Source organism: Diceros bicornis, chromosome 19 (assembly GCF_020826845.1).
Source record: "Diceros bicornis minor isolate mBicDic1 chromosome 19, mDicBic1.mat.cur, whole genome shotgun sequence".
In the NCBI taxonomy this organism is placed as follows: Eukaryota; Metazoa; Chordata; class Mammalia; order Perissodactyla; family Rhinocerotidae; genus Diceros; species Diceros bicornis.
The window spans coordinates 39,622,642-39,630,549 of NC_080758.1; positions in this window are offsets into that span (position 1 = coordinate 39,622,642).

A 7,908-nucleotide genomic window follows, 5' to 3' on the forward strand; every position below is an offset into this window, starting at 1 on the left:
AAGCCCTTTACATGAACGATTTCATTTGGCTTTGTGAAAGATTGATTGGAAAATGGCCCCAATCCTCTGCTCCTCTCTTACCACATCTTTTGCAATACAATTTTGTGGCGGTGCCTATCAAAAGGTGGAGTCTTCCTCACCCCTTGAGTTTGAATTTGGCCATATGACTTGCTGGAACCAATAAAACGTGGTGGAAGTGATTGTGTAACAACTCCAAGCCTCAGGGGGCCATGTGTATTGCCTCTCTCTTGTGGACCCTTGCCACCAGGAGAACAAGTGTGGGCTACAGCTGGACAACGAGAGACCACGTGGAGCACAGATGAGCCATCCTGGCTGAGGCCGTCTGAGACTAGCCATACCCGATAGACCAATCAACTCATCAAAGATGCATAAGCCAGCTGACTAAAGTCAGCTAAACCCAAGCCAGATCTACAGAACATCCCAGCAAACCAACAGATTTATAAGCAAAAATGCATGCTTATTGTTGCAAGTCACGGAGGTTTTATGCATGTTTTTTATGCAGCATTATTGTGGCCATGGATTATCAATCCAAAGCTTACCAACAATCCTAAAAGGTAGACATGACTTTTTTTTTTTTTTATTTTAACAGATTTGGAAACAGGAGAAGTTAAATGGCTTGATCAAGATCACACATTAAACACTTGATTGGAACCCAGGAATACCTAACTCCATAGTTTTAATTGCTACACTTTACTCTTAATCTCTCCTGGATTCTTGATCTTTATTCCTTGCTGACTAATGGCTCTGAGTGAATTATTTGATCCTATTGTTTTCTTCCTTATAATGCTGTACCGCCTTTTAATTTTATACTTGGATGGGGGGGCTGGGATTTTGTAATGAATAAATATTAAATATACAAAACATTCAGTGGGGAGAAAATATCAGAAATTATGACAGAAAAGACATCAAAGGAAAGGCAATTAAGTACAAATTTTACTCTAAGGGAGGGAAGGCAGCGAGGCTTAGAGTGGAATGATGCGGACGGTGAGCACATCAGGGGAGACCTGGTCCGCTACGTAGCTCAAGTCCATAGCACAGTAGATCTTTGATGTTCAGGATTTTGCCTCTGCTTTCTAGAAAAACTGATATTCCTAATTTGCTTTGTCTATTCTTTGAAAGGTGTGACCATAAATGGGTTGGACTGACATTTATATGTGGCTTATGGACTCCGTCTCATGCATTCATTTAAAGCCAAACCCCATAGACTGCCTGCTGCCAGGTGACCTGGTGTCTATATTCAATCAGGGGACTCCATATTTATCCAGATGGATTTGAAAACAAAGGAACTACATGCAGAGGCGAGGTCAGTCACCATGCTGGGCCTCCTGAGGAGCCAGGGTTTATATATCTGCCCGTCAGTGTGGAGGAGAGACATGGGCCTCGTTCCCATTAGTGTTAATGGAGCCAATCGTATGAATCCACCATGTATCAATGTGTATTCTCTTGTGTTTTGATAACTTAATGCACGAAATTACATCTCTAGGGAAAGGCTTGCCTCTCTTAAGTGCTCCCAATTCCCATTAATGATAATGGAACAGAGACACACACATTCACCATTGCTCAGAAAAGTAGGCAAGATAGGGAAGCTGATTAGGTTTCAAGAGTGTCACAGGAGACTAACAGAAGCTGCAGGGATGGACTAAAATGAGCCCTCTTTCCAGGCTTATTTAAGCAGTTTTATTATATATAGATATTTTTCTCAGAACCATCAACACATAATTGGCTACATTTTCCTTTCCAGGGGGAAGAAGCTGATGTCTATACAAGTTTGAGAATACTCTTTGGGACCTGGGGTGTATTTATGAAGAAAGGGAGTGGAGAGGGTGCTGGAGGAGCCCCACATATTCCTGTGAGAATACCGAGGTGGGTCAGCAGGAGGAAGATGAAGAAAAGGACAGTGTGGGGCCTCCTTTCTTTTTCCTGGGTGTGGGAAGAGCTGGCACAAACTCTAAAGGCTGCTGTGTGCTGGAGAAGTGCAGTGTGACCTAAGAACGTGCTCAGCACTCCCCTGCCTGCACTTTCTTCTGGAAGATTCTCTTCGACATCTTAGGAAAAGCAAGATAAGCAATTCTGGCTGTACTCTACCCTTTTGTCTCTGTGGAGAGGGCACTGATAAAGGTTTTTGTATGGTCTCAGGTTATCAAAGAGCTATAATTATACAGCTTAGAGATAAGGCTATATGATCAGAATATAAATCAACGTGAGAATTGGCCAACGCTTATTTACTTTCTCAACAAGTTTGGCTGATTTTTCTCCTGTTACACTAAAATTGTGTGCTTTTGGAGACTTCTGTAGTTTAAGGAGATTGGTTGTCTCCGTCAGCCAGGTCTGTAAGCAGCATAAGACTGTCACTCGCTGGTGGGATTGGAAAGGTGCTGGGAGGGACTCTTCAGAGACTTCAACCAGGCACCACAATGTCTGAAATACTATCAGATTTATTTCTTTGGTTTAAACTCTTGTTCTTTGTTTTTTGTCTTTTTTTTTTTTTTTTTTGCTGATGAAGATTCACCTTGAGCTAATATCCATGCCAATCTTCCTCTGTTTTTTAGTATGTGGGCTGCCAGGACATCATGGCCACTAACAGAGCGGTGTAGGTCTGTGCCCGGGAACTGAACCCAGGCTGCTGATGCAGAGTGCGCTGAACTTAACCACTAGGCCACCAGGGATGACCTTTGTTTTTTGTCTTTTGTTTTGTTTTAAATATAAAGCAAAAGAGTGCTAGGAGAGATAATATATTCTGCAATTAACACCTATGAGGGAATAATTTTATCAGAGAGCACCTGGACATGATTCATAGAAGGCCAAGGATGCTTGCAGAGGAGAAGAAGTGAAGAGAAGAGAGGAAACAGACGGGGGACACGGAGAGGGACCAAGATGAGCTTTGCCTACATTCTCTTTAGAAACTTTGAGAGGATGGAAAGAGTAAATGTGTTATTGAGCTGGGTGCACACTACAGAAGGCATTCTTTCTGTAGGTAGCGTTTCTTGCCTTTTTGGAGGATGAGGGTTACAGACCTAATCTGAGACCCTCGTGAGAGCTATGGACTCTTGTCAGAAACATGCACACACATACACATATACAAGCTCACACACAGTTTCATAGAGTGTTGGGTGTTCAGAGATCCCCTGATGTCCATCCATGGGCCCCAAGTTCAGAGAAACAGCCAAATATTTAGAAGAGTTCAAAGTCAGAACTCCAGGATGATGGGGGCATTAGCACACGGAGAACTACGGTCTGGGGTCTCTCATTTCTAACAATCCTGTATAGAATGTGAGTTTTTGGTAATAATAAGACTTTAAATGGACATATTGAGACTTGTGGAAATACTAAAATACTCTGATACAAGTTGCAGTGCTACTTGTTGAAAAGGTTACCCAAGTAGGTGTGACCAAGGATGAGTTTTAAGCTAGTAGACCTATGTAGCTACTTAAACAGAATGATTTTGAGAAGTGTCCAACCCTCCCTTCCCCCACTCTCTTACACACATACACACACACATACACACTCACTCAACCAGCCTTCTTCTAGGAGTTATATCAGACTCACGTAAGCAGGAAAGAATCAATAAATCTTTAGCAGCATTCCATTACTGAGACAATAACTACTCCTGCTTTCTTACCTGCCTCTCAATTGCTCTAATTTCCTAAAAGAAAAGCACCATGTTGAAATAGTACCCTCTGCCCTCGTATCATTCTTGTTCCCAAGCTTTTCACCAGCAAATGACAGGCCTCGATATTATACCTGTAGGTGCAGCAATAGCTGATAACTCTACTTTTAAAGCCTTTAAAGGACAATAAAATACAATTATTAAATCTTTCATTTCATGGCCACTTAGAAATAAGCAAAATCTCTGCCATGTAGAACTAAAGTGGTTAATTTTAATAGTTTGTTAAGTGTCACGTATTGGAAGGAAGGAGCAAATGCTGATTCCTCAATCAAATATATGCATTCCTGAGTGTGCAGGACACAGATGACTGTGGCCTCAATTACTACAGCAGAAACTTGTCTTGTTTTAGCTCCATGTTTCCTGAAAAAAAAGAGTAATTCCTTGGTAAAAATGGGTAGATCAGACAGATTAGCTTCTTAATGGTTTTATTTTTTTATTTTGCAAGTCACTATCTGAGGCTAGATCAAGGCAAGTCCTGATATATTATATTTGTTCTTAAACCAGATGAATACTGCTCTTGAAAATCAGAGCATAGTAACTAGTGGCACCCACAGGTCCTTGTTAAAGTCCCTTACCACTTAGTTCCATCATTTCAGCCTGACCATTTGCTCTAAGTGATAGAGAAGGGTACAACTGAGATAAAGACCCTGTCCACAAATTCATTATTCTTCACTGTGCTTACAAATGATTGTGCCTGGCAATCCCGTTTGTGAATGATTACTGCAGAGCTCTGATTATTCCTATGGCCATAAGAGGTAGAATGAGGGGCACTTGACTGTACCCAATTTGTGAAAGAATGGGTCACCATTGAATTCTTTCTTTGTCAAAGTTTCCCAATTCAATATGGACTCTTGACCAAGAACACTTAATCATGCGCTTACCTCCTGTAAAGTTATACTTAGTTACCTGGCATGGATCACCCTCATTTATCCTCTTCTCAACGTCACTCCAAACTCCTTGTTGTGAAACATAAATGCTAGCCAGTGCTCATAGGCAAGGAATTTTCAGGTGTAATTCTGGAAGGGGTGCTGACCAAGAAAACAGGGTATCCAACTTTAAATTCCAAGGCACTTTTCATAAGAAAGGTATCAATTCAGGAAGACAACTAGTTAGAAATTAAATTCACCATAGTTTTCCTATTAGTCCCTCCATTCTTGCTTGGCTTCGGATGTGGAGAAATGACAGATGATGCATGGTAAACCATAAGATGTGATTAGCTTGTAGAGGTGAATTATGAACATTTCAAGGTAGATTATAAACAACTAATAGTTATAGCACAATGTGATCTGTTAGCCTCCATCAAATCTCCCTAAGGCACCACCTGTCAACTTTGCTCTTCATGAACAGTGGTCAAGAGTGCCGGAGAATATGGCAATCAAAGATCTATAGTTCTGCACACCTGGTGTTACTCATTGCAGGGAGACTTAGCCTTAGAAAAGAGTCCCCAAGAGACTGTGACCAATACAGGTGAAGCTTGCAATACTAGACAGGGCTGCTATATGTTTGATGTGTATAATAAAGTTCCTACTGTAAATTACACTGTTTGTTGATAATAGGAAGCTGATGCCTTACACCCCCTTAGGCATTTTGTGTCTGCACTCAGACCCAATGCTGTGGGCCGGTGGTAAGAGGCCATGGTGTACATTCAAGCTAATGTGCTTGCAGTGGCTTCACATCAACAGCACCACGCTCCTGATATTCTTTCCACTGTATCATCTCTAGGAAATGTTTGGTACTACAGGCTGGTCTGGGTCACAGAGAAGACGTTGAACAATCGTTTTCAATATACAAACTAAATGACCTTTCAGAAAATCAGACATTAAAAAGGGGAATGCAGGGCCGGCCCCGTGGCTTAGTGGTTAAGTACCTGCACTCCGCTACTGGCGGCCCAGGTTCGGATCCCAGGCGCGCACTGATGCACCGCTTCTCCCGCCATGCTGAGGCCGCATCCCACATACAGCAACTAGAAGGATGTGCAGCTATGACATACAACTATCTACTGGGGCTTTGGGGAAAAAATAAAAATAAATAAAAATTAAAAAAAAATTCTTTAAAAAAAAAAGGAGGCTCATTTAAAAAAAAAAAAAAGGGGGGGAATGCATAAATTCACCTAATTCAGGACCACGAATGCAGCAAAAACACCCAAGCCAATAAGCTGTCAGTAGTCTCTCTTTATTGCCCAAGTGTGCCTCTGAACACTCTCCCTTCTGACTTTCTGCTTTAATCTAGAAAGAATAAACTATGTTTGAATTGTGATTAAAGTAAGAACTATTAGGTTCTAGATGAGATTAGGGATTCACCTATGACTGGAACCCACAGTGGAGCTTGGGGGAATCAGTGTATGATGCTCAACTGCTTCTGCCCTTTGGACTCTATTTTGCCTAGTCATGATTATTCTAGCCTAAATTAAGGTTACTGTATTTTAGACTCTTGTAGATATTGGTTAGCATTTGTTAGTCAGGGTAGATAGGTTGAATTGTGGTGACAAACAATCTTGGAATTTCAGTGCCTGAACACAGCCAACGTGTATTTCTTGCTTATGTAATGTCCACTGAGTATACAGGAAATCCTCCAGACAATAACTTGATGGTCCAGGAAGATGGGCACCACTGACTGTTAGCTACACCATCAGGAACAAGCACGTCGTTCAACAGGCAGGGGAGAGATGCTGGAGAAATACGCAAGGGTTTTTCACTACACACATCTGTGCCCATTGGCCTGATCCAGTCGAATATCTCCACCCCACAGCAAAGGGGCGGGGGTGTTTAATCTTCTTGTCCTCCTGGAACCAGATTTGGGTGAGTATTAGAAATCTCTATAATGACCTTTATAATCCCAGAGTAACGCTTTAACTCAAGCTAGAAAAATATCTAGCTTTCAGCTTTAAATTCTCCCTCCTCATATTATAACCCCTGGGTGCTACATTGCCACAAAGAAAGAAAAGGCCCTGCCTTTCCTTTTGTTGGTGATAAACAGGAGGGCACAACGGCCAGTGTTTCCAGGTCATGAGTTACTGGTTCAGCCGGAGCTGCTGCAATGCTGCCTTCTTGCAGGACACTCGGCAACACAGCAGGCCTTGTGAAGAATCCCAGCTGGCTCCCATGCTGAATGTGAGAAAAGGGGAAAGAATCATCCCGGCTAGGTCTGGTTGAAATGGAAATCTGCTCAGACCGAAAATAGAACTCTCAGGGGGGTTGTCTTTAAAACAGAACTGCAGGGCCCAGGAGTTCTGGGTGACATATGTTGAATCATTTAAATTTTGTTTCTCTCTACACAGTTTAGTCAGAAAGTAAATGGATTTGAAGCAGTAGAAAATGACGCAGAAAATAGAACTGTAACTCAAAAAGACAGTTCAGGAAATTCTCCCAGAACAGGGCAGGCAAGGTATTTGTCAGCCCAGGCCATTCTCCTTTACCCCTCTCTTGCTCCTGAAATATAATTTTCTAAAACTCTGTTAAATGACAATCCTATAATATCCTACACTATTATTGTTCTCCGTCTCTTGTGACTCATCTGGTTATCCTCTCTGGAAATGCGTATCTAACATTTTCTATCTGCTCTTTCTACCTATAGGACGTTCAAGGTCCTCTTTCAAAGCTCTCAGCTCCCCAAGGCTTTCTCTGCGTGTGCTCCGTGCTGTGCAATTATCACTCTATAAAGTACCATCCTTTCCTCTAGAAGCTCCTCTGTGTGGTTGAGAACTTAATCACACACTGGCTTGTTCGATAAGTGTTGCAAGTGTGTTAGTCATGTCTTCCCAGGGAGGTCAATTGGTCCTTGACACACTATTTCTCTTTTGGACTCAATAACACCAAGCTGATGTTGCTGTAGGTTCTCACTAGCTGTTTGTTGTTTGATTGCATAATAGTACCCCACTTGTTTAGATTGGGGGAATGCGACATTTCCTAGGCAGGTGCGTTATACATGAGTATGCTCTCTGGCTATTCCTGATGGTGTGGTCTCATCCATTTACTTTCAGATGACTGCTGGGGCTGAGTCCACATTGGAGCCCAGGGGTAAGCCATGCATTGTGCTGCTCCTGCCCCTATTTGTGTTGATTCCCCACTGTATTTCTATCTCTGGGGCCTTGGAGAGGTCTGTAGATTGGATTACCATTTCCAATTTTTCAGTCCTTCTTAAAATATAGTGGTGTTTCCATGCTTCTTTGCCATGTGATTTTCCCTCCTGGTAGAATAGGCAGAGTATCTTTCCCTATCCTG